This window comes from Apium graveolens, chromosome 10 (genome assembly GCF_009905375.1).
Source record: "Apium graveolens cultivar Ventura chromosome 10, ASM990537v1, whole genome shotgun sequence".
NCBI classification, from domain to species: domain Eukaryota; kingdom Viridiplantae; phylum Streptophyta; class Magnoliopsida; order Apiales; family Apiaceae; genus Apium; species Apium graveolens.
Genome location: NC_133656.1, coordinates 21,314,985 through 21,340,288, shown reverse-complemented (window position 1 = coordinate 21,340,288; position 25,304 = coordinate 21,314,985). Strand labels below are relative to the sequence as shown.

General features: G+C 37.5%; 1 non-coding gene across 1 annotated transcript; it reads right to left on the bottom strand.

Annotated features, from left to right (window-relative positions):
* Nucleotides 1-12,113: 12,113 nt before the first annotated feature.
* On the bottom strand, nucleotides 12,114-12,220 carry LOC141694791 (small nucleolar RNA R71). Its single transcript, XR_012564074.1, has one exon. It is a non-coding gene; the product is annotated as a small nucleolar RNA R71 (small nucleolar RNA).
* Nucleotides 12,221-25,304: the final 13,084 nt, after the last annotated feature.

The window sequence follows — 25,304 nt, the reverse complement described above, 5'->3', positions numbered from 1 at the left end:
GAGTGGGGCCTTCCACGACACCAATTATACCAGTATCAGACCCTCTTCTAGAGGTTCCTGTAGATATCCATGAGGTTCCACCAATTCCTGTTCCCTCCCCTGTACAGAGCCCAACACCTACTGAGGAAATGCCACCTTTATCTCCTGCACCATTGTCACCTGATACCGTGCTTGGTTATCAATTTGGATCCCCTGGGCCTGCACCACCTGCACCCCATGGACTGCTAGATGCTACCACTCAGGCTTCTCTTATCGCCGATTGTTATATGACTTTGGGTGGCCTGTTGGTGGCCCATAATGTTAGGAGTGATCTTTTGGATCGATTTACTGCACCGAGGATTGAGGGCGGGGTACTTCCGGCAGGATTAGCTTATAGCATGGAAAGGATTGAGGCTACCACCCGTGTTACAGCTAGAGGCCATCTTGAGGGTCAGATTGATCCAGCTCTACTTGCAACTATCTTAGACCTCATCACTGCTTTAATGGAGCAGGTTAGGGATGTTTTGCGTGCCCGTATTTCTTGATCCATAATAGTGTGCAGAGTCTGAGCAATCTGAAAAGAATTTCATGCAGCACCACTTTTGAAGGAGTAGCCTAAGTTATGAATGATTAGTTTTTAATGACTAGATGATTATCTATGGTAGTACTTTTGGGATAGAAGCGATCAGATCAAATGATGTAATTGTCTTTAATGTGTTCAGTTGTTGTACCCTCGAACAAATGGTTATGTATATATTCGTTAATTTCAATTCAGATCAGTTTGTTTGTGATAAGTTCATATTGTTAATTGCACTATTAACACTTAAGAGAGTGTCATGAAGTTTATAGAACTTGAGAATTCATAATCTACAATCATGCAAGGACTGAACGAGGGAAAGACTTAAGCAAAGTAAGTAAGACAAATATCCAGAGATTCTCAAAATTTTTCCAAGCAATATGCCCCCACGAGGAATAAGATTAGGGGCAAACCTTGAATGTGATAATCAGGGAGGTCGCAATTAAGATATAAGAAACCCAGAATATAATGAAGTGGAAAATGAGGATTTTAAATTAAAAGATGACCCCAATTATGGGGAGTAGGAAGAAATATTTAGACTGAGAAAATAGAAGTCGAGCAAGATAGGAAGAACCAGGATGGTACTCCTATTGGGCAATCCATGGACCTGCCTAAAACAAAACTTATACTTTTACCCCCAACCACCACCTTGAGGAAACAATGTGGTGTGAAATTCTTTCAGGACCTTTAAGTCGCTAAGCTCTCAGAGTTCCAAGGAAATAGCTGACCCAGTCGAGGCAAGAGCCTGGCTAAAGGAAATATAGGAATCAGTTGAGATTCTAAATGATTGACGAATCACAAAAGACTATTTTTGTCACTTACCCCCTAAGAGAGAAGCCACCCACTGGTGAAAGACCAAGAAAGGCACGGAGCAAGAGGTTATGATAAACTGATTAAAGTTCAGTAAATTGTTTTTGAGAAAGTAAATCCCAAGGTTATGGAGATAGTGTAAAAGCTTTAAGAGCCAGAACAAAGGCAGACGAATATGATGAATTATGAACCTAAGTTGTAAAAGTTGTCAAGATTCATTCTGAGGACACGAATCCAGAACGATGGGATGTTTGAAATCAATGCTTACGTTTTGTTGGTTTATGTAATGGTTGTAATAGAAATGAAAATAAAAGACTGAAAAGGGAAGGAGTATAAAGGGATATAAAGGCAATAGAGTTTGATGAATGATAAGGGAGTTGGGTATGAGGAAACCCTAAAGACTCATAGTGATAGAAATAGAAAAGTATTTGATCGTCAGGATGAGGGTGATTCACCATGAGTTAAAGTTAACGGTTGAAGGAATAAGAGATACATATATTTTATCCCCTTTAAGTTGGGAGGATTCGAGGAAACCTTGAGATAGTTCAAAGGATAAATAATGAGACGCGGATAGACTGGGGAGACAAGAAAGTAAGAAATTAGGAAAATTGGATGAAGGAAGTGACCTTCAAGAATGTGAAGTGTAAGACCGGTGGCATGATACCCAGAAAGGGAGACGCCAGGTATGAAAGATATCCCAACATTGAGATGACTGTTGAGATAAATAACAAAAGAAAATGAGGATTTATTAAGAAGATGTTCACGTTGAACACAACCAATATCTTCCAGAACATCCATGTTATCATTACCAAATTAGGAAAGAAAAGCGGATAATCATTGTTATCTTTTGGAGGCCATATGGATTGACCTCAATTTGAATAAGGATGCTATTATGAAATTAGGTATAGACTATCGAGGTGGGAATGATGAATAAGATAATCTATCAAGGATATATGACTTGATTTATCCATGGAAGGATGCAAGTACCTTTTTAAAGGTGGAATTAAGGATATAACTTCGATAACTTGAGATGAATCCTAGGGGAATGCATAAAGGTTGGCATCCACCCTTAATAGGGACAGCATGAATTTTGACAGTATGAATTGGAAAGGATCAAGGTAACAACAACCTTTAAAGATCAGTAAAGAAATTTTTTAGAAGTACATAGACAATGGTTCTAGTATTAGTAAATGGTATTTTCATATGCCCTGTATCTAGGGAATACAGGAGGAACGATTTAAGGATAACCTTAGAGGTTTTACAAAGAGAAAGGTAATATTCAAAATTCTCATGAATAGAAATTTTGATAAAGGAAATGTGACGTAATTATAATAATGCCAAGTGGGGCACGTGTTAAACCACGAGAAAGTATGGATCGAACCAGTAAAGATCGAAATTGTTCAGGGCAATTAGGACCTAAGATAAAAGAGGTCCTAAGTATGATCGAGAGTCAGTCGTGACAATGATTAACCTCTAAAGACTGAGGCAATAACTTATGCAAAAATGGTGATATTTTTTTTTACTCATCAGATTTTAAGGAAAACTTCTTCACACAAGCAGTGATTGGAAATGAGGTAGAAAATTTAGTGAAGGTGGTTAAAATGACATTGATTGTAAGGAAATATTACTATCAAGAAAAACCAAAGAGGTGGCCGACACTTTAAGTGTAAGAGGACAATTATAGGCGCTCGTGCCAGAGGAATATAGGGATAATGGTTAAGGCCGTGAAGGTTGTATTATGGTGTGGAAGATTGACATTCCTTCTGATGACTGTGCAATACCCAACCGTAATAGTAGACTGGTAAAGATTTAATTCATGTAAACGCCGTGAGCAGGATATCTATCTTAGAAGGTCCTATCTTGAGAATAAGCCAGGAACATGTTTCAAAAAGGACTAAACGAACCCTTGAGTTAGGTCTTCTATCGAAGGCATATGATTAAGAATGGTATTAACTTGCTATCGTTGCTTTTATTGAAACTCTTCTGCAATTTTATCTGCTTCATGTCATATGTACGCCAAGTTCAGGAGTGTACTTCATGAATCATGGAATGGTGATTATGTTGCCTCCTTAGAAGAATTCGATACGACATGTATGGACTCCGTATGGTTAGCTATTAAGATTTCATAGAAAATGAATGACTACAGTAGGTCAGTGGTGGACCATAGTAATGCAACAATGATTCTGCGAGTAATGAGCCGATTATAACCGTGAGAGTTGTATTGGAAGGGATGTTGAGATTGAGTACCCCTAATGGGGTCGTGTTGATATATAAATTATCATTGATAGACTACCTAATGGAGTATTTACATATTATATATTTATTCCCTCTTATGAATAGAGATTTGTATTACTATACGAGGAAGGTTGCGGTGCAAGCATAGAATTCTGGTAACGATGATGTCTAGAATGAGATCCCAGATTCGATTTTCGATGTCAAGGGAGTTTCAAAGGTGATTATGTATAAGCTCGAGCAAGAGCATGGATCCATAGAATGATGGATGGAATAGTAAATATTTAAGCATGTGAAATGTGATGCGATAATACTTGATGTTGATATATATACGTATATGATTTGTTCTCCTATGATAAACCTCTATATTTCAGAGGTAGATTCCAAGCCAGATATTTTGTGGCAGTATATTTTATATATATACAATTCTCTTCAATTCATTCTTTTCTCTCCTTTTTATTTCATATAAGCTGAGAAGAACAACCCTTCCAGAAGGGGAGGTATTTCCGAATGACTATCTATCTGTGTGATAGAAGCCTAGTAGGATACCATCTATTGTTTAATTGCTTGTCAAGTACTAAAGGCTGGCCACCTTCTGTACTAACTATGCAATACAACAAGTGTTCATGATCATAGTGATCTCTCAACAAATTCCTTTACTTCTATATGATTGATCAAACTTTGGAAAATAGAAACAGCTGAAAAAGGAGTAGTAAAGTTATGGTGGTATTCGGAATGGAAACACATTCGTGATACTAAGGTTGACGTGGTTATTAAAAGGTTATAGAATGCTAACAAGCAAAAGTGTAACCAGTATAGTATTATGTACGGAAGATAGTAATGACTACGAACTGGAAAAGAATGGGTATTGAGAAGCAAAAGCTATAATGCTAGAAGCTATGATGAAAGTCTGTGCAATAGACTTGAAAGAATTTGAAATGGTCACTTAACACGGATTGAGTTTTCTTACGACAATAGATCATATGTCATTATCGAGATGTCGCCTTATAAGATCCTTAAGGGAAGACAATGTCGATCTCCCTTATGATATGATGATGTTGCAGAGCGCAAGATGCTTAGACCAGCAGTGGTCCAAAGGACCAAGGATATAATAGATTTAATCAGAGGACGGATGGTAGTAGCCCAAGATGGGCACACGAAGTATGTTGATTTGATACGAAAGGACAAGGAATAGGAAGTAGGGGACCTAGTGTTGTTATAGGTATTCCCTTGGAAAGGATGGATGAGGTTCGGAAAGAAAGGAAAGCTAAGGCCACGAATTGTTGGACCCTTTGAGGTATTAAGACGTATTGGGAAGTTAGAATATGAGCTAGCCCTACCCCCGAACATGTAGCAAGTTCATAACGTGTTCCACGTATCAATATTAATGAAGTATAATTCAGATGCCAGAAAAATAGGGGCATATGAGCGCATAGACATGCAACCCGATGTAACCTATATGGAGCAACCAGGAAGGGTTATAGATTGAAAAGGAACAAGTGCTTAGGAGAAGGGTTATCAAACTACGCAGAGTTTGGTGGTAGGACCACAATGTGGGAAAATTTACTCGAGAGTTAGAAAGTGCAATGCTAAGAAAGTATCCCTATTCATTTTCTATCTGATTCCGGGACGGAATCCTTTTTAAGAGGGGAGACTGTAATAACCCCAATTTTTGCAATTTTTTTTTGAAACCCTTATGAATAGTGATTTTGCTGATTATGCTGAATAAGAAAAACTTTTTATGCCACACTATGTAGGGGTTCTTTTATTGTTATTCTGAGATCTTATTAGTACTCTATATGATATATAAATGTATGTAAAGATCGTTAGAATCCAAATTCGAACACTTTGATTTTTCCCGAAAATCCACCAGATACCAAAATAATTGAGTATAAGGTAACATGATTAAAAGGATTTAAATTCAAGGATTATAAGAGAGGATCATAAAAGGAATATAATGTATTGAGAAAGGTTAAGGGAACCCAAGTAATAAGATCCCGGGTATGATCCCTCAAACGATAAACGAGAACGAAAGTTAAGCGAACCGTATAACAGATCAGCGGTCATTAGCCAAGTGATTAGGAGTTAATCAAAGGGTTAGTTGATGATAATGTCATCACACCAACAAGAGGAAGACAAGTGTAACAAGTTGACATAAGAAAGGTGACATAAGCATGACAAAAAGGAAGTGTGTTGTTGGTTGATTCTTGGCCGTGCAAAAGTTACCATGGTAAAAAGTAATTAACAAACAAAACAACATCAACCAAGCCAAAACAAAATTATAACACAAAAATAGAAGTTGACTTTTCTTTTTCAAGAACAAAAGCTCTCTGCCTTTCTTCTTAAACCAAGGAAGAGATTTTCAAAACCCTAGCTCCACTCCATCAAAAATTAAGAGGTTTGTTTCCTTAGCTTCCATAATTCATAACTTAGTTATGCTATAAGTTTGGATCCAAGAATCCAAGGTTTACCTAGTTAAACAATTCCTAAAATTTTAGGGTGAATAGTAACTTTCAAGAACAAATTTTTGATTCTTGATTTTATTTGTAAGGACAAGGTGGCTTAAGCATAGATCAAGGCTTCCATGGGCATTCGAATGATCTTTCATTGATTAAAAGCTTTAAGGAAGGTATAACTCTTCATTATCTTAGCATTTACTTGTTTGGTATAAATGATTATGATGATGGAATGATAGATTAAGTGTAGTAGTTGTTTTGTCATGTTGAGATCTTAGTTGTTTAGTGCTTTTGTTGATTTTGGAGTTTAAGAGTAGCACTAGTTGTTCTTGATGATTCATGGTATGATTTGGGCTTGGTTTAAATGGTTTAAAGTGGTTGATGAGTGATATTGTCATATGGTTGTATGGGGATTGATTGATGATGGTTTGGTGTTGAATTGGTTTGGTAAAATTTTGGGAAATCGCGTAAACATACCTGTCGTTATTTAATGAATATTATTTTGAATATTCATTCGAGGACTTATGACTCCGCTTATTTTATTTAATGAATATTGTTTTGAATATTCATTCGAGGACTTATGACTCCGCTTATTTTATTAAATAATATAATTTATTTTATTAAAGAATAATGTTTCGATAATCAAACTTATTTTCAATTATTCAAATAAAGATCGTACTTTCGTATAAGTATATCTTTGGTTATTTATTATTCATTTCAAGTATGAGTTTTAAAACTTCTACTTCAATTATTTTTATAAAGATTATTCTTTATGGGAATATTATTTAAATAATAATATTCAGATATTTTCAAATATATTGGGACTGATTTATTTTATTAAATCAGCACTACTCCAAACATTCTTAAAAATGTTTTCAAGTCTTCAAAATGATTTTTAAAGGTTAGGGCGGATCCCAAAACTCATTTTTATATTTAAGATCCTCCTTTTGAAGGGGTTTTAAATACTCGCTCAAAACCTGAGGGATCCGGCTCTGTGGTGTGTTTTATATTCGCAACAAGGTTGCTGTTTTGATAAAAGAGTTTTTGATTACTTACCCAACACTCGGGAAGTAAAATTCTTAGAACAAGTTAATCCATTAACAGGCATCGCCTGGGAAATATCGTTGAGTTTTCCTTTCCAACTAGATACGACTTCTTGGTGGAGCCGTATCAACAAGTTTCTACTTGGGGAAAGGGGGGACGAGCTTTACATTTCAGAGTCATGGATTTCATCTGAACTAGGAGTGGCGTAAGTGGTCGAGTGGCGCCGGCCTAGCCTTATTTATTGGCCCAAATGGCCCGGAAGTTCAGCTAAGACGGTCCATTCCTTAGAAGTCCAGTGTTCGGTTGACAAGTAAATCCGACAGGTTCTCCTCTACATGTAGAAAATGGCGGGGTTGCACTACTATGACTGATCATCGTAAGTGGTCTTCCTGGCACGGCAAACTCCCGTAATGAGTTCATTATCCAGTTGGATATTTCTGCAACACTACCCAGAGCACTTTGATAGAAAGGCTACAACTTGGCGATTGTTGAGTGTTGGCAGGGTCGAGTTTTCAAAATGATGTTTCCATCAAAATGAAGTATCTCGTAACTTTATTTATTTTGAATGATATCTCAAAGATTGATTCTATACAAGTTATGCCTTGTAGCTTCATATATGTGATGAACTATTTATACCTTGAACGGTGGTAGTTCAAGTAGTATTCGGAAAGGATATAAGTATATGGGAGTATCTTGTAACTTCATCTTTTCAACTTATATCTAGTAAATGATTATCTTACGCATGACAAAGATTTTCAGAAAAACGTTGAGACAAGGTTAGATATATGAGATCACCTTGCAACGATATTTTTATACAGTTATAAACTGGAACTCTGTGTATATTATACATGGCAGAGGATTTCAAAGATTTTGGAAAGTACATAAGTATATATACTGAATATTTTTGCCACTTCGTCGCATTAAGAGGTCAAACTTGGTTCATTTCTTCTTGACCAAGACTTTCATGAGTACTATGAGAATGCTCATATATTGTTAATTATTATGAATATTATTTTGGTGGGCTTGTTGCTCACCCTTGCTTTCTTCTTTTATCACACAACAACAGATAGAAAAGATGAACAGGACCAAGCTTCCAATTCACAAGTGGTTAGGAAACGTTCCGCAGTTTTCTGGAAGCGTTGTTGCCGCCGTAGCTGAGGTAGGAGCTACCAATAGGCTAAGTTTTCAACTATTGATGAACCAGACTTATGTATAATATGAATTGTAATAATGGCAAGGAATATGTAAATTATTCAGAAACCCTTTTAAGGTGTAACGGTTTATAATTATGGAATAAAATGACTTGTGTTATTTTTGGTATTCATCTCTGAGACTATAACTTGTGGTGTGTGTGTGTGTATATTGTGGGGTCACAGTACTCAGTAGTTGGTTGACTGTTAAGATTAAGTATTGATAAGGTAAATAGAACTCGTGACAACCCGAATCCCCGACCCCGGATTTGGGGGTGTTACACGTGTTTTCAAGTGTTTTTGCATTTCAGGCTTTACTTCGTGAATCAGGTGAATTAGCATTGTTTTGATGCTAATATGGTATTTAGGATTTGTTGGAATAAAAGCTTGAAAGACTGGATCGAAGCTGCAAGGAATAAAGAAGGAAAAAATATTTTTTGGCAGAAGGAAGGCGCGCCCGCGCTGGTGTTGCGCGCGGCCGCGCCGGGAGAGCAGAAAGTCAGCGTGCCCGCGCTGGTGAAGCGCACGGCCGCGCTGGGTCAGGATAAACAAATCTTGATTCTTTTATAATTCGATTTGCTGGACTCCTGGGATGCATGGACTGCTATATAAACTCAACTTTAGGTCATTTTTAAGAGATCCAGACATCAAGGAAGGAGAAGACGGCAAGAGACCTTTTGGCACAATTCAACAAAGGCGAAGACGATCTAGTTTATTCTTGTGAATCTTTGTTTTGGGTTGTAATTTGGATGCTTATTTCTTGTTTTGATGAACCTTTACTCTTGTTTGTACTTTGGTTTATTTATTCATATAAAGACTACGTTGTTTAAATCATGTTTTCATCAGAACCCACGTTGGCAATGAGTTCGGTTATGGGCTAATCGTTATCATGGGGTTCTAGCGGATTTCTTTATGGATTTTTTTAGTTAAATTGTTTAATTCCTTAGTATGTGGTGATTGTATGATAACATAGTATTGGTTGTGTGTATTCGTCTTGTGAGCGTCGCCAATTTATAAGATAGCGTGTTAATTCTTAATGAAGCGAAAGTGAATTTAAGGATTTAGAACTTGCCATGCTAGCATAGGTTCATGTATTGTTATGCATGATTTGTAGGTAATTTTAACCATCTTACTTGCCCTATGTAATCAAGATAGATAACTTGTGCTTAAACCGTTATTTTGTCAAATTCTATAGACATATAGGGTCTCAATATAATTGGTGACTATTCGACTTCTATATCTTTTGTGGATATCTGGTAGAATGGTACTCGTGCAACGAAAGTTGGCATTTATCAGTTTCGTGTTATCTGATTAGTATCATCACCATTGCATGCTAAGGTTAAAGAACAATAAGGCTATTGAATAAAGTACCTAATGAAGTTAGAATCCCAAGTTATCATTCATATTAATTCAATCAATCTTATATTCATATTTATAATTATTAGTTTAATTCTTAGTTATAAACAACCTCACTTCGTTATCGTCTTAGCATTGAATAATAACCATACATTGTTGCTTAGATGCATGAATTAATTAGTTAACCAATACAGTCTCTGGGGAAACGAACTAGAAAAGATTCTATACTACTTGCAAACTCGTATACTTGCGTGTATTATTAGCGCGTGTTTAGCGACTAACAACATCACAGATGATGATTGATCATATCGAAAGATCAAGCTGAAAGCAACTGTAAAAGAAATAATCTTGTGGTCAGATGATGGGACTAAATTCAAGAAGCAGTTCCGATTAATATCTGTAACATCAAGAATATTCTGAGACATATTCAGCACTGGGAGCTCCGTGTCATAATAGAGTGGTACAAAGGAAAACCGTAACTTGATTAAAGTTACAAGGACAATTGTTAAGTGGCATTTCTAACCACTTAGAATGCTTTATAAAGGCTTGAATTGGTGTTTTGTACTCAAGTTATTTATGTATTTGATGTATTTTTGTAGTGTTTTGCATTTCAGGGCCTAATCAAAGGCAAGAATGGATTTTACATGATTTTATGTGTGAAGAGTGTTAGGAATAAAGCCTTGGGTGATTGCACGAAGAAACCAGCATCTGCAAGCAAGAGAAGAAGAAAAAAACTCAGTTTTTCCAGAAGGTCAGCACACCCGCGCTGTGCTAGCGCGCGGCCGCGCCAGAGTAGCAGAAGTACAGCGCGCTCGCGCTGGGATAGCGCACGGCCGTGCCGGGTCGATTCTAAAGAATCCTGATTCAAGTAGAAGATTGATTTCCTGGACTTCTGTTCTGATTGGGCTGTAATATAAAGACTATATAAAGAAGATTTTCATAACGGAGGCTAAGGAGAAGATGACGAGAAGACCTAGGAGCACAAATACAACGAAGGCGAAGGGGATCTAGTTTATTATTATAATTCTTTGTTTAAGTTGTAATCTTGGATGCTATGGATTTACCTATGGATTTCAATAGTTAATTTGTTTTGATACCTAAGTGTGTGGTGATTGTATGATTTCCTAGTATTGGTTGTGCTTATTCGTTTTATGAGCGTCGCGAACTTATAAGATAGCGTGTTAATCTCTATTCAAGCGAAAGTGAATATAGGGGTTTAGAATTTGTCATGCTAGCATAGGTTCGTGTGTTTGTTATGCATGATTCATAGGTAATTTTAACCATCTTATTTTCCCTATGTAATCACGATAGATAACTTGCGCATTAAACCATTATATTGTCAAATTCTATAGACATATAGGGTCTCAATATAATTGGTGTCTACTCAGCTTCTATCTCTTTTTTTGGATGTCTGGTAGTAGGGTATTCGTACAATGAAAGTTGGCATTTACTAGTTTCGTGTTATCTGATTAGTTATCATCACCATTACATGCTAAGGTTAAGAACAAAAGGCTATTGAATGAAGTAGTAATGAAGTTAGAAACCCATATTTGTCTCGTATAAGTAATTCAACCCTCTTATTCTCTTAGTTAATGTTATTTAGAATAATCTCTTAGTTAATCATAGTTACAAAAAAACCCAACTTGTAATCATATTAGCATTGAATAATAACCATACCATTGTTGCATAAGTGCATAAATTGAACTTAACCTAAACCAGTCTCTGTGGGAACGAACTAGAAAGAATTCTATATTACTTGCAAACGCGTATACTTGCGTGTAAATTAGCGCGTGTTTTCATCCTAACAAGTTTTTGGCGCCGCTGCCGGGGACTCATGGTTTATTTTTAGTTTATGCGGTAGACATCAGTGGTCATTAAAGTTCACTGACTCAAATATTTTACTTACTTGTTTGCTTGTTGCTTTTTCAAGTACTATAGAGAGCGTGTATGGTAACACATTCTCAATCTCACAAGAGAACAAAGGGTAAAACAGAGGAAGTATTGGAAGAAGTTCTTGTTGAGGAGAAGGTAGAAGAAGATGTTTTAGTTGATAAAGTTGAAGAAGAAGGTTTTATTGCAATGAGAGAACCAGAAGCAAATCCGAAAGCTTTGATGGATTACTCTCAACCTAAGATCAATGATATTCAGTGTAGCATTGTCAGACCAGCCATCGCGGCTAATACTTTTGAGATCAAAGCTAGCACGATTCAGAAGGCGCAGAACTCAGTCCAATTTGGGGGTTCTCCAACGGTAGATTCCAACAAGCATATTAGAGATTTCATTGAGATCTCCGACCCCTTCAAATTCAATAATGTTTCTGAAGATGCTATAAAGCTAAGGCTTTTCCCATTCTCTCTGAGGGATAAATAAAAGTGTTATTTGCATTTTCTACCACCAGGCTCTATCACCAAATGGGAAGATCTTTCTCAAAAGTTTCTTACTAAATTCTTCCCTATGTCGAAGACAACTGCAATCAGGAATGCTCTTACTCAATTTGCGCAGCAATCGGGAGAGTCTTTGTGTGAAGCTTGGGATCCTTATAAGGAGATGCTTAGAAAGTGTCCTCATCATGGGATGCCTGACTGGATGATTATTAATTGCTTTTATAATGGCTTGGGAGCACAGTCTAGACCCATGATTGACGCAGCATCATGTGGAGCCTTATGGGCTAAGAGCTATGATGAAGCTTATGAGTTGATTGAACTGATGGCTGCTAATGAATACCAGAATCCTTCTCAGCAATTATCTCAAGGCAAGGTAGCAGGGATTCTAGAGGTAGATGCAGCTACTTCTATAGCTGCTCAGCTTAAGGCTTTGACGATGAAGGTGTATTCTTTGGCTAATTATGGAGTTAATCAGATCACTAGTGTTTGTGAGCTTCGTGCTGGTGCGCATGAGACGGAGTAGTGTGCTATTTCTAGTGAATCAACTCAGTTCGTGAACAACTTTCAAAGGTCGCAGTAACCAGTTATAGCCACCTCTCATCCCAACAACCGCAATCATCCTAACTTCAGCTAGAACAACACTCAGAATGCAGTGCAATAGCCTTATCAGCAGTATGCATTAAAACAATACAACCCTCCTGGTTTTTAACAACAACAATATGCACCAAGACAACAACTCTAACTGCAACAATTTAATGAAAAATCTGAATTGGAGGAGTTGAGGCTCATCTACAAGAGCCAAGCGGTTTCTATCAAGACCTTGGAAAATCAAATTGGGCAGATTGCCAATGCCTTGCTGAATCGACAACCTGGAACACTCCCTAGTGACACAGAAGTTCCAGGCAAGAAGGAAGCAAAAGAGCAGGTTAAGGAAATTATATTGAGGTCTGGGAAGGTTGCGAATCCTGAAAAATCTCAAGTTTCAGAGGTGAAGTTGTGGCTGAAGAAGATGTGCAGAAGGAAGTAGAAGTGGAATCAAGGAAGAAAACTGTGGACACACTCCTCCTAAGGGTAATACAGGGGAGAAACAGGTCTATCCTACACCTCCTTTTCCTAAGAGGCTGCAGAAGCAAAAGTTGGATAAGCAGTTTGCTAAGTTTCTGGAGGTGTTCAAGAAACTTCATATCAATATACCTTTCGCTGAAGCCCCTGAAAAGATGCCTAGCTATGTGAAGTTTATGAAAGGTATTCTCTCTAGGAAAGTGAAGCTCGATGACTTAGAGACCGTTGCTCTTACGGAGAAATGCAGTGATGTGCTGCAACAGAAGTTGCCTCCGAAGCTTAAAGATCCTGGAAGCTTCACTATTTCTTGGACCATTGAAAACTTGTTGTTCAACAAGTGTTTATGTGATTTAGGAGCTAGCATCAATATGATGCCTTTGTTTGTCTTCAAGAAGTTGGATTTACCTGATCCAAAGCCTACTTATATGTCCTTGCAGTTGGTCGATTGTTCTATTACATATCCATGAGGCATTATGGGGGATGTCTTGGTCAGGGTGGACATAATAATATTTCCTGCTCACTTTGTAATTCTTGATTTCGAGGAGGATAAAAAGATTCCCATAATCTTGGGAAGTCTTGGCTACTGGCCAAACCTTGATTGATGTACAGAAGGGTGAGCTCACTATGCGAGTGCTGGATCAGGATGTGATGTTCAATGTTTTCAATGCCATGAAATTCCCTACTGATAATGAGGAGTGCTTAAAAGTGGAATTGGTCGGTTCTGTGGTTACTTCAGAACTTGATCAATTGCTAAGGTCTGATGCCTTACAGAAAGCCTTGTTGGGGAATTTGGATAGTGAAGATGAAGAAGGTGATGAGCAGTTGCAGTATTTGAATGCTTCTGCTTGGAAGCGAAGGCTGAATATGCCTTTTGAATCTCTTGGAATGTCAGAACTGAAAAATGCTGAGGGGCGTCTCAAGCCATCTATTGAGGAAGCTCCTACACTCGAGCTTAAACCATTGCCTGATCATTTAAGATATGCTTTTTTTGGTGATGCATCTACTTTCCCTGTTATTATTACATCTGACCCTTCAGGTAGTGATGAGGAAAAGCTCTTGAGAATTCTGAGAGAGTTCAAATTGGCAATTGGATGGACTATAGCAGATATCAAGGAAATCAGCCCTTCTTATTGCATGCAAAAGATTTTGCTAGTAGAAAGGAAGTAAGCCTACTGTTGAGCAACAGAGAAGGCTAAATTCGATAATAAAAGAGGTTGTGAAGAAGGAAATTCTCAAGTGGCTAGATGCAGGGATCATCTATCCTATTTCTGACAGTTCTTGGGTGAGTCCAGTTCAGTGTGTGCCAAAGAAAGGAGGTATCACTGTGGTCGCTAATGAGAAGAATGAGCTCATTCCTACTCGAACAGTCACGGGGTAGAGAGTTTGCATTAATTACAGGAAGCTGAACAAGGCCACGAGAAAGGATCACTTCCTTCTTCCTTTCATTGATCAGATGCTTGACAGGTTGGCGGGGCATGAATATTATTTTCTTCTGGATGGGTATTTGGGTTATAATCAGATTTGTATCGCTCCAGAAGATCAGGAAAAGACTACCTTCACATGTCTGTTTGGTACTTTTGCCTTGAGAACAATTTCTTTTGGGTTGTGTGGTGCACCTTCCATGATTGGTTATCTTCTCTAACATGATTGGTTAGAATATAGAGGTGTTTATGGATGATTTTTTCGTGTTCAGGGATTCTTTCAATGAGTGCTTGCAAAATCTTGGCGCAGTTCTTAAAAGGTGTGTTGAGACCAATCTGGTTCTCAACTGGGAGAAACGGTACATTATGGTGCAACATGGCATCATTCTTTGGCACAAGGTCTCTAGTAAGGGTCTTGAGGTGGACAAGCCAAGGTGGGGGTCATTGAAAACCTTCCTCCACCAATTTCTGTTAAGGGAGTCCGCAGCTTTCTTGGTCATGCGGGTTTCTATAGGCGGTTCATTAAGGACTTCTCAAAAATCTCTAAACCATTTTTCATTTTATTGGAGAAAGATGTCCCTTTCAAGTTTGATGATGAGTGTCTAGCTGCTTTTGAGAGCTTAAAGAAAAGTTTAATTACGACAACTGTCATAAGTGCACCTGATTAGAATGAGCCTTTTGAAATGATGTGCGATGCAAGTGACTTTGCAATTGGAGCAGTTCTTGGGAAAAGGAAGAACAATATATTTCATGTGGTCTATTATGCTAGTAAGACCCTCAATGGTGCTCAACTGAACTATACTACTACGGAGAAGGAACTCTCAGCCATTGTCTACGGTTTTGAGAAGTTTTGATCTTATTTGCTTGGGACAATAGTGACAGTTTTCATTGATCACGCTGATATTCGCTATCTCGTCTCGAAGAATGACTTGAAGCCTAGATTGATTCGGTGGGTTCTTTTACTTCAGGAGTTTGAGTTGGAGATCAAGGATATGAAAGGTACTGGGAATTAAATTGCTGATCATCTCTCTCGGTTGGAAGATCCAAGTGCGACTTCACAGGATAAGACATTGATAAATGAGTCTTTTCCTGATGAGTAGTTGTTTGGGTGCAAGAGGAAGAATCGTGGTTCGCAAACATTGTGAACTACCTTGTGAGCAATATTATGCCTCCAAACTTGTCTTCTGCTCAAAGGAAGAAGTTTCCTCATGAAGTGAAGTGGTACATGTGGGATGAGCCATTTTTGTTTAGGCAAGGAGCTGACCAAATTCAGGAGATGTATTCCGTACAACGAGACGGAGGGTATCGTGCGATATTGTCATTCGACTGTTTATGGAGGCCACTATGGTGGAGAGAAGACAGCAGCTCGTATCCTTCAAGCAGGATTCTTCTGGCCTATATTATTTAAGGATGCGTATCGGTTCATTTTAAAGTGTGATCGCTGCCAGCGTGTTGGTAATATGTCCAAGAGGGATGAGATGCCTCTTAATGTGCTTCTCGAGGTTGTGGTCTTCGATGTTTGGGGAATTGACTTCATGGGACCATTTGTCTCATCTTGCAATAATTAGTATATCTTGTTGGCGGTTGATTATGTCTCGAAATGGGTGGAAGTTAAAGCTTTGTCGACGAATGATGCGAAGGTAGTGCTAAATTTTCTTCACAAGCATATATTAACGAGATTTGGGACTCCAAGAGTCATAATCAGTGACGAGGGATCGCATTTCTACAATCGCAAGTTCACTGCTATGATGCAAAGATATAATGTGAATCATCGTATTACTACGGCCTACCATCCTCAGACTAATGGTCAAGCTGAGGTATCTAACAGCGAGATCAAGCGTATTCTAGAGAAGGTTTTATGTCCATCAAGGAAGGATTGGTCTTTGAAGCTGGATGAAGCTGTTTGGCATATTGAACGGCATACAAGACTCCGCTAGGCATGTCTCCGTTTTAGCTGGTTTATGGGAAAAGATGTCATTTGCCCATGGAGTTAGTGCATAAAGCGTATTGGGCTTTGAAGAAATTGAACCTTGATATGGGTGCAGCTGGGAAGAAAATGATGCTTCAATTGAATGAACTCGTTGAGTTTCGACTCCAAGCGTATGAGAACAACAAAATGTATAAGGAGAAAGTCAAGAGGTGACACGATAGGGGTCTACTGTTCAAATCATTTGTGTCAGGGCAACAAAATCTCTTGTTCAACTCCCGTCTCCGTCTTTTTCCTGGAAAGTTGAAGTTGAGGTGGTCAGGGCCGTTTGTTATCAAAACTTTATTTCCACATGTAGTAGTGGAAATTTTTAAGAATGATCCAGGCCAGTCGTTCAATGTGAATGGACAGCGGTTAGAGCATTACTATGGGAATACGACAAACCGTGTGGTGGTTAGTGCCGTTTTATTGTCCACTTGATCTCAGAATTCTATGTAAAGCTAGCGACATAAACCAAGCGCTCCTTGGGAGGCAACCTGACTTGTTGTACATTAGTAGGAGTTAGAAGGAAGAAAAAGTAAGAAGAAAACACAAAAGAATCAGAAAAGCAGAAAAGAACAGGGTATTTTTTGCGGAAGCACGGCGCACCCGCGCTGGTATGCGGGGCGGCTGCGCTGAAAGTCCAGGAGCACGGCGCACCCGCGCTGGTATGTGGGGCAGCCGCGCTGGTTGAAAAGTAACACGGCGCGCCCGTGCTGCCAGGCGGGGCGGCTGCGCCGTCTCCCTGTACCTGAAAAATAGGTTGTAATAGCAAAAATTCAAACACAAACATATCCCATCCGGATTTTTATTCTCCTACTACCCTAATTCTCCTCCAAATCAAATTGTAAACCTACCTATTACTCCCACTAACCCACAATCACAACCCACTTCTAATTCTAATCCCTAATCTCTATATATATACACACAATTCCATACACCCATCTCTACCACATTCATAATTCTCAAACACATAAATCTCTATATACACTCTACTATTCTTTCTTATTCGAATTCAATGGCACCCAAGAGACAAATAACTCAAGTTAGCAGCATCACCACCGATTCATCGAGTGTTGGAGGTGTGAGGCCGAAGTTTGCTACTCCGGAGGCTGAATCGGAGTATACGAGGCTGTTATCGAAGCCCATACCTAACGAGAGAGGGTTTCTGCCATCGGGAAGGGATGGTAAGCTTTTGGAGATGATTCTACAGATAGGTTAGGTTACTTTTTGTGAGGCACCCGCTGCTGTTCCCATGAGTGTAGTTCGCGAGTGTTACGCGAATTCAAAGGATTATAAGAAAGGGTACTCGGTGGTTCGGGGATTGACGGTGGATTATACGGTGGAGGCTATTCGAAGGGTGATTAACCATCCCGAGAGACAACCGGGTCAGGATGATTTGGTGACGAAGACCGGGGAGGATTTTGACTTGGACATGATTGTTGTGACGCTGTGTGTCCCAAACACTCACCGGAAGTTCAAGAAGGGCTCAACCGAGTATGCCACTTTCCCTGCCTCTTACATTAACAGGTTCGCTCGTGCATGGAACTCTTTTATTTGCGTGAACATTATGCCTTCTTCACATGTACATGATATTACTGTAGATCGTGCCAAGTTGTTGTGGGGGATACTGCAGAGCGATTATATGGATCTTGGCTTCATTATTTATCAGGGTATTTTGAGGTTTCTGCGTGGGAGCACTACAGGTTCTATTCCATATACGTCGATTGTGACGAAGCTGTGTCGGGCAGTTGGACTTCATTGGCCCACACATGAGCAGCTGCAGTTGCCTAGTGCCCCTATTGACCGTTCGACGATAACAGTGATGCAGGAGTGGTACGGGGGGAAAGGCTGATGAGAAGGGGCTCGATTACTCTTATGATCACTTGCCAGGTGGCCGTTCAGCTGATCAGGCATATGTTGGCGGTTCAGCTCAGGCTAGTAGAGCAGCATGGACATATCATATGGGGGAGGCCGGTTCTTCACAGCAGTAGCCAGATGTCGAGGACTGTGCTGGTTTGGGTTCAGCACAGTATAAGCGCTTAATGAGGCAGATGGATGCGATGCATGACATCCATAGCAGGTTTTCACAGGACCTGACCCAGGCGTTGGGGACAACTTTCAGAGCCACAGTTGTTGATATTCAGTGGCCAGTTTTCGGTGCGGATGTTGTGTACCCGCCTCCTGACACTCCACCCGCGGAGGGTGATGATCCTAATTCCGAGTAGGTATGCCCTTATTCCTTACTATTACCTTCACCAAGGATAGTGAAAATTTTAAGTTTGGGGATGGTAGTTAAGGAATATGTTTGTGTGTGTCCATTTAGTTTGCATATTCATGCTAGTTTAGTTCATATAGTTGCATATCTGTCATGTTTTTTTTATTATTTTGCATGTTAGTATGTTGCATATAGTTGCGTGTGCATTTTATCCTGATCCCTTAAGTTTGCTTTTCCAATTGATTTGTGATATGGATGCGAGTGTAGTGATGTCGTATAGAGGGATGTTAAGTCCTATCAATTTGATTTGCATGCTAGAAACAATAAAATTTCACTAAATCTTATAGGTTGCTTGCGTGCTAGATCATGATCATGGTTTGTGGTTTGTCAATGTTTAATTACTTCTTTATGTTTAGAATTTAGGATATTCTCTTAATGATAAATAGCATGGGTATTTAAAAATTGGAGAAAAACATTGGATTTCATTGCTAGTTATTGTGGCTAGGTGTCAAATGGCTAGTAGCCGTCTCATGTTTTATGAGTAGTCTAGGGTTGAGCGAGATGGAGCGAAACGCACTCGTTTAGAAATTGTTGTGAAGAAAAAAGGAAAAAAAAGTATGTGTTGATGCATAATTGATCACGAGTGGGCTCTTTAATACTCGAGTTATTAAGTTCCTAGGGGACTTTGTGCCTAGTGACCTAAGGCTTTTATAGTCTGGGATTCATCAACCTAACGCTCGCTACATGGGTATTATTGCATAAGTCTTTGGTGGACCTCACTCATTGCACGGTCAAATAAGCATATTTGTGTGTTTTATGTGTAATGAATAAAAGCATGAATCTGTGTATAAATCCGATAAAATTGAAGTGTTGTCAGTCATTTTGAGTTTATCGTTTATTCTATTTATAACCTTGTGATTTTTTTGATGAGTAGTGAGTCATGGTTATTAATCTAGTTGCGAGAGTATATCTGTTAAGAAATTGCACATACACATATTTCTGGCTTGTGAGTTGAATTATGGGATTTTATTGATCTTGGTGCGAATAACTGCATTTATTGAGATGTTGCTCATTGGTTGGTTTAGTTATTCTGAGGGGATCGTTGCATTCATGTAGTTTGCATTCATGCATTTTTATTTTTGTTCTTTGAGTCTATTTATGCTTGAGGACAAGCATCGATTCAAGTTTGGGGGTGTGTTAAGTGGCATTTATATCCACTTAGAATGCTCTATAAAGGCTCGAATTGGTGTTTTGTACTCAAGTTATTTATGTATTTGATGTATTTTTGTACTGTTTTGCATTTCAGGGCATAATCAAAGGCATGAATGGATTTTACATGATTTTATGCATGCAGAGTGTTAGGAATGGAGCCTTGGGGGATTGTACGAAGAAACCAGCAATTGCAAGTAAGAGAAGAAGAAAAAAACTCAGTTTTTCCAGAAGGTCAGTGCGCCCACGTTGTGCTAGCGCGCGGCCGCGCCAGAGTAGTAGAAGTACAGTGTGCCCGCGCTGGGATAGCGCGCGCCCGCGCCGGTTCGATTCTGAAGAATCCTAATTTAAGTAGAAGATTGATTTCCTGGACTTCTCTTCTGATTGGGCTGCTATATAAAGATGATTTTTATAACAGAGGCTCAGGAGAAGACGGCGAGAAGACCTAGGAGCACAAATACAACAAAGGCGAAGAGGATCTAGTTTATTCTTGTGATTCTTTGTTAAAGTTGTAATCTTGGATGCTAGTTTTCTTGTTTGTTGAACCTATTACTCTTGTGATTGTACTTTAATTATTATTCAGTTTTATAAAGACTTAGTTTATAACCATGATTTTATCGGAACCCACGGTGATGATGAGTTCGGTTATGAACTAATCGTTATCGTGGGGTTCTAGCGGATTTACTTATAGATTTCAATAGTTAATTTGTTTTGATACCTAAGTGTGTGGTGATTGTTTGATTTCCTAGTATTGGTTGTGCTTATTCATCTTATGAGCATCGCGAACTTATAAGATAGCGTGTTAATCTCTATTGAAGTGAAAGTGAATATAGGGGTTTAGAACTTGTCATGTTAGCATAGGTTCACGTGTTTGTTATGCATGATTCGTGGGTAATTTTAACCATCTTACTTGCCCTATGTAATCATGATAGATAACTTGCGCATTAAACCGTTATATTGTCAAATTCTATAGACATATAGGGTCTCAATATAATTGGTGTCTATTCAGCTTCTATCTCTTTTATGGATGTCTGGTAGTAGGGTATTCATACAACGAAAGTTGGTGTTTACTAGTTTTGTGTTATCTGATTAGTTATCATCACCATTACATGTTAAGGTTAAGAACAAAAGGCTATTGAATGAAGTAGTAATGAAGTTAGAATCCCATGTTTGTCTCGTATAAGTAATTTAACCCTCTTATTCTCTTAGTTAATTTTATTTAGAATAATCTCTTTGTTAATCATAGGTACAAACAAACCCAACTTATCATCTTAGCATTGAATAATAACCATACCATTTTTGCATAAGTGCATAAATTGAACTTAACCTAAACCAGTCTCTGTGGGAATGAACTAGAAAGAATTCTATATTACTTGCAAACACGTATACTTGCATGTAAATTAGTGTGTGTTTTCGTCCTAACAACAATGTCAAGCTAATCAAGACTTTCTAAATACCAAAGGGCTGGAGTAGTCAATATAGTTTGTAACAAGTAAGATCAAGCCTCGATCAGGATGTATACATGAAGACCACTAATGAGTTAATGGCCAACAGAAGGAAACACTATATAATCTGAAAGTGTTTGGAGAGAATATTTAACTGAAGCAAATAATGAAATATTTACAGTTGTTTAAAGATCTTGGCATTTGCAGCTAAGACTAGTTAGGATATTTTCAATGGCTACTCAGTGGAGTATACAATCTATGGGCATTTGTGGTTGACCAACAGAAAGTGATAGATAGTCTAAGTGCACAGTTCAACAACTCCATGCTCCAAGCTGTTAAAGAAGAAATGAATGTTATTGATGATTCATATCCAAGCAGTGGAATGGTAGTGTATTTCATAACTCATTACTTCAATGAAGCCAGTCAGCAAGGGTAAGGATTTTCAGGAAATCCCAACAACAGCTTAGGGGAGCAAAAGAAGGCTCAACTAGTCAGACACAACACCACTTTAAAAATCAAGAGGACATTGCTAGAACATATATGCTGAGACAAAGGGTTTGATGTCAATATTTTTCCCAGAGTCTAGTTCTTAAGTGATCCAGATGGTGGAGTAATGATTAGCAGGGCTATCGAGCATGAATGATTATTTCCTAGTTTTCTATCTGCAGAAGAAACTAAGAAAGTTATAGAAGCTCTGATAGATCCGAATTGATTGGGTGATTGCAAAGAAAGATGAACTCAATCAGTCAGCAAGCAGATTGTAGGGAAGCTGGTATCCAAACCGATGACAACTTTATAATTAGTACCAGGATAACCAGAAGTCAAAACTGGATGACAATGGCATTGTTATGAGGGACAAGGCCAAACTGGATGCTAGGTTATTATCTGGAAGCGGTATCTGACAGAAAGCACCAGTAACAAGACTTGAGGATATTATGACATATCAGGCACCTGATGCACATTCACACTTGGAATTGGACTCTAGTAGATGTGTACAAGTGTACTCCTAGTTGGTGAATTAAAGGAAGTAGTCAATGCACAATAGTTCATGGACTTTGCAGTTGCAAATCTATTGGACTCTCTATATCTCTTCGTCACAAGCTCACTTCAGGATGGTATGAAATGGTATCTTACTCAATAAATCGTCAAGGACATGGTATGGCACTCTAACTGAAGTTAAAGTTAAATATGAACTATTAGAGTCGTCATATTAATAACTTTCTTATCACTAGGCATAAATATAATGTTATATATGTGTAATGATAAATGTTCTCAAGATGCCAAAGTGCAAGGTTCCAAGTGGATCCTTGATAATCCAATCTTATAGCTATTAACAAGATTATTAGATATCTTACGGGACTATCAACTGTTGGAGTAAAGTACCCTAAAGATATTATGCTTAACATATTTAGCTATATAGATACAGATTACGCAGGTTGTAAGAAAGACAGGAGAAGCATCTCTGAAGCTGAAGTGACAGGAGAAGCATCTCGGGAAGCTATCAACTTCATGAAAGAAGATTGATTTCTTGTTATGATAAGAAACAGCTTCGTATCCAACATCTCTGTGGAACACTCTATGATAAGGCACCTTCACACCAGGTATCATTTCTTTCGAGAGCATGTCTTTAGTGTCAAAGAGTCTCTTGCAGAAACACTTATTAAATTTTTTGTTAAAGTTAATCTTTCAAGACTGGTTTGTAAGTGTGGGATATCATCCATTGCACATTAGTTGGAAATCCCATCTATAAGGAATTCTTTATATAAGTTCACAAGTATTAAATCTTCAATATCTAAAGGACTTGTGAATTTATCAGTAATCCAGTACCTCGTACTTAGTGCTACTATCTTGATTATCATGATTACAATGTCATATATGTTTGTGGTAGTTAAATATTATAGCATTAAGTTTGAATATTATTTTAATTGATTTAAATTATGACTGTAGACAATTTTACTCCATATCAGTCTCATAATTTAAATTATGTTACAATAATATGTAGCATAGTTTTTTGTATCTTGTACGAATAATTGTGACACTTTTAGTATTAGTGATATTATTTAGAATTTTTGTTCTAAGTAATCAATGCTTATTTCTAAAATCATTGATATTGAAAGTTGAAGTATTTTCTAAGTCATGTGTATAAAACTCTCAATATTTTATATGCTTAGAAAGTATTTCTAAAATTACTAATTATCCAAAGAGTGATTGCCATGTATATAAGTCATATATCACTCTTTTACTCAAATGCTAATAGACACCATGTAAGGTTCTCAAGATGCCAAAGTGCAAGGTTCCAAGTGGATCCTAGAGAATCCAATCGTATAGCTATTAATAAGATTATTAGATATCTTAAGGGACTACCAACTCTTGGAGTAAAGTACCCTAAAGATATTTTGCTTAACATGTTTGGCTATATAGATATAGATTACGCAGGTTGAAAGAAAGACAGGAGAAGCATCTCTGAAGCTGTCAACCTAAGTGACAGGAGAAGCATCTCAAGAAGCTGTCAACTTCTTGAAAGAAGATTGATTTCTTATTATGATAAGAAACAACCTCAAATCCAACAACTCTGTGAACACTCTATGACAAGGCACCTTCATATCAGGTATCATTTATTCGAGAGCCTGTCTCTTAGTCAAATAGTCACTTGCAGAAAAACTTATTAAATCACTTGTCAAAATTAATCTTTCAAGACTAGTTTGTAAGTGTCGGATATCATTAATTGCATATTAGTTGGACATCACATCTGTAAGGAATTCTTCATATAAGCTCACAAGTATTAAATCTTCAATATTTAAAGGACTTGTGAATTTATCAGTAATCCAGTACCTCGTACTTAGTGCTACTATCTTGATTATCATGATTATAATGTCATATACATTTATGGTAGTTAAGTATTATAGCATTAAGTTTGAATCTTATTTTAATTGATTTAAATTATGATGGTAGACAATTCCATTCCATATCAGTCTCATAATTTAAATTATGTTAAAATAATATGCAACATAGTTATTTGTATCTTGTACGAATAATTGTGGTACTTTTAGTATTAGTGATATTATTTAGAATTTTTGTTCTAAGTAATCAATGCTTATTTCTAAAATCACTAATATTAGAAGTTGAAGTATCTTCTAAGTTATGTGTATAAAACTCTCAATATCTTATATGCTTAAAAAGTATTTCTAAAATTACTAATTATCCAGAGAGTGATTGCCATGTATATAAGTCATGTATCATATTGGTGATTATTCAAGGATAATTATAAATACTTAAGTGCTAGTAACTAACTCATAGATATTTAGTATTTATTTATTTATTATTTATTTTGGGCAGTTTAGATTATGGAAATTGAAGCAATTCAATGATTTTATTTGCTCCATAATTCAAACTAACTTAAAATAAATAAGCAGCATGATTGATTATAACTAAATCTTTCAACAATTAGTAATAGTATATTGATTGTAACTTAGGTGTTATAGATTATTTATGAGATTAATTTAACAATGTTCACATCTCAAGAATTCACTGAAATCAGAATCATGATTGTAGCATGATTAGTTGTGTGCTAATTTTTTACTTATATCAGTTAATGATATTAAGTTAAGATTTTAAGTATGAACTAATTGTGAAGTATTAGTATTTATGACACACTTAGAACTCCTCTAAGTAATCAGTGTTTATCCTCAGTCACTTATGCTAATATAAAAAGTGTAAAAATCTTTCTTAAGTATAACTATGGTTATTGTGTTTGATGCTTTATTAGAAGTAACCATATGTTGTCAAGTTAGAATAATTTTTATGCTTACTTGCAAATTCCTAAACACTTTGATGATAAATGCCATACTCAATGGATCAAAGTATATGGAGCTTAGAATGTTTTTCTAAGATTGCAAACAAGACAATATTGGTTAATGTTGCTTTATTTATCGAACCAGTATTGTTTGAGATATTA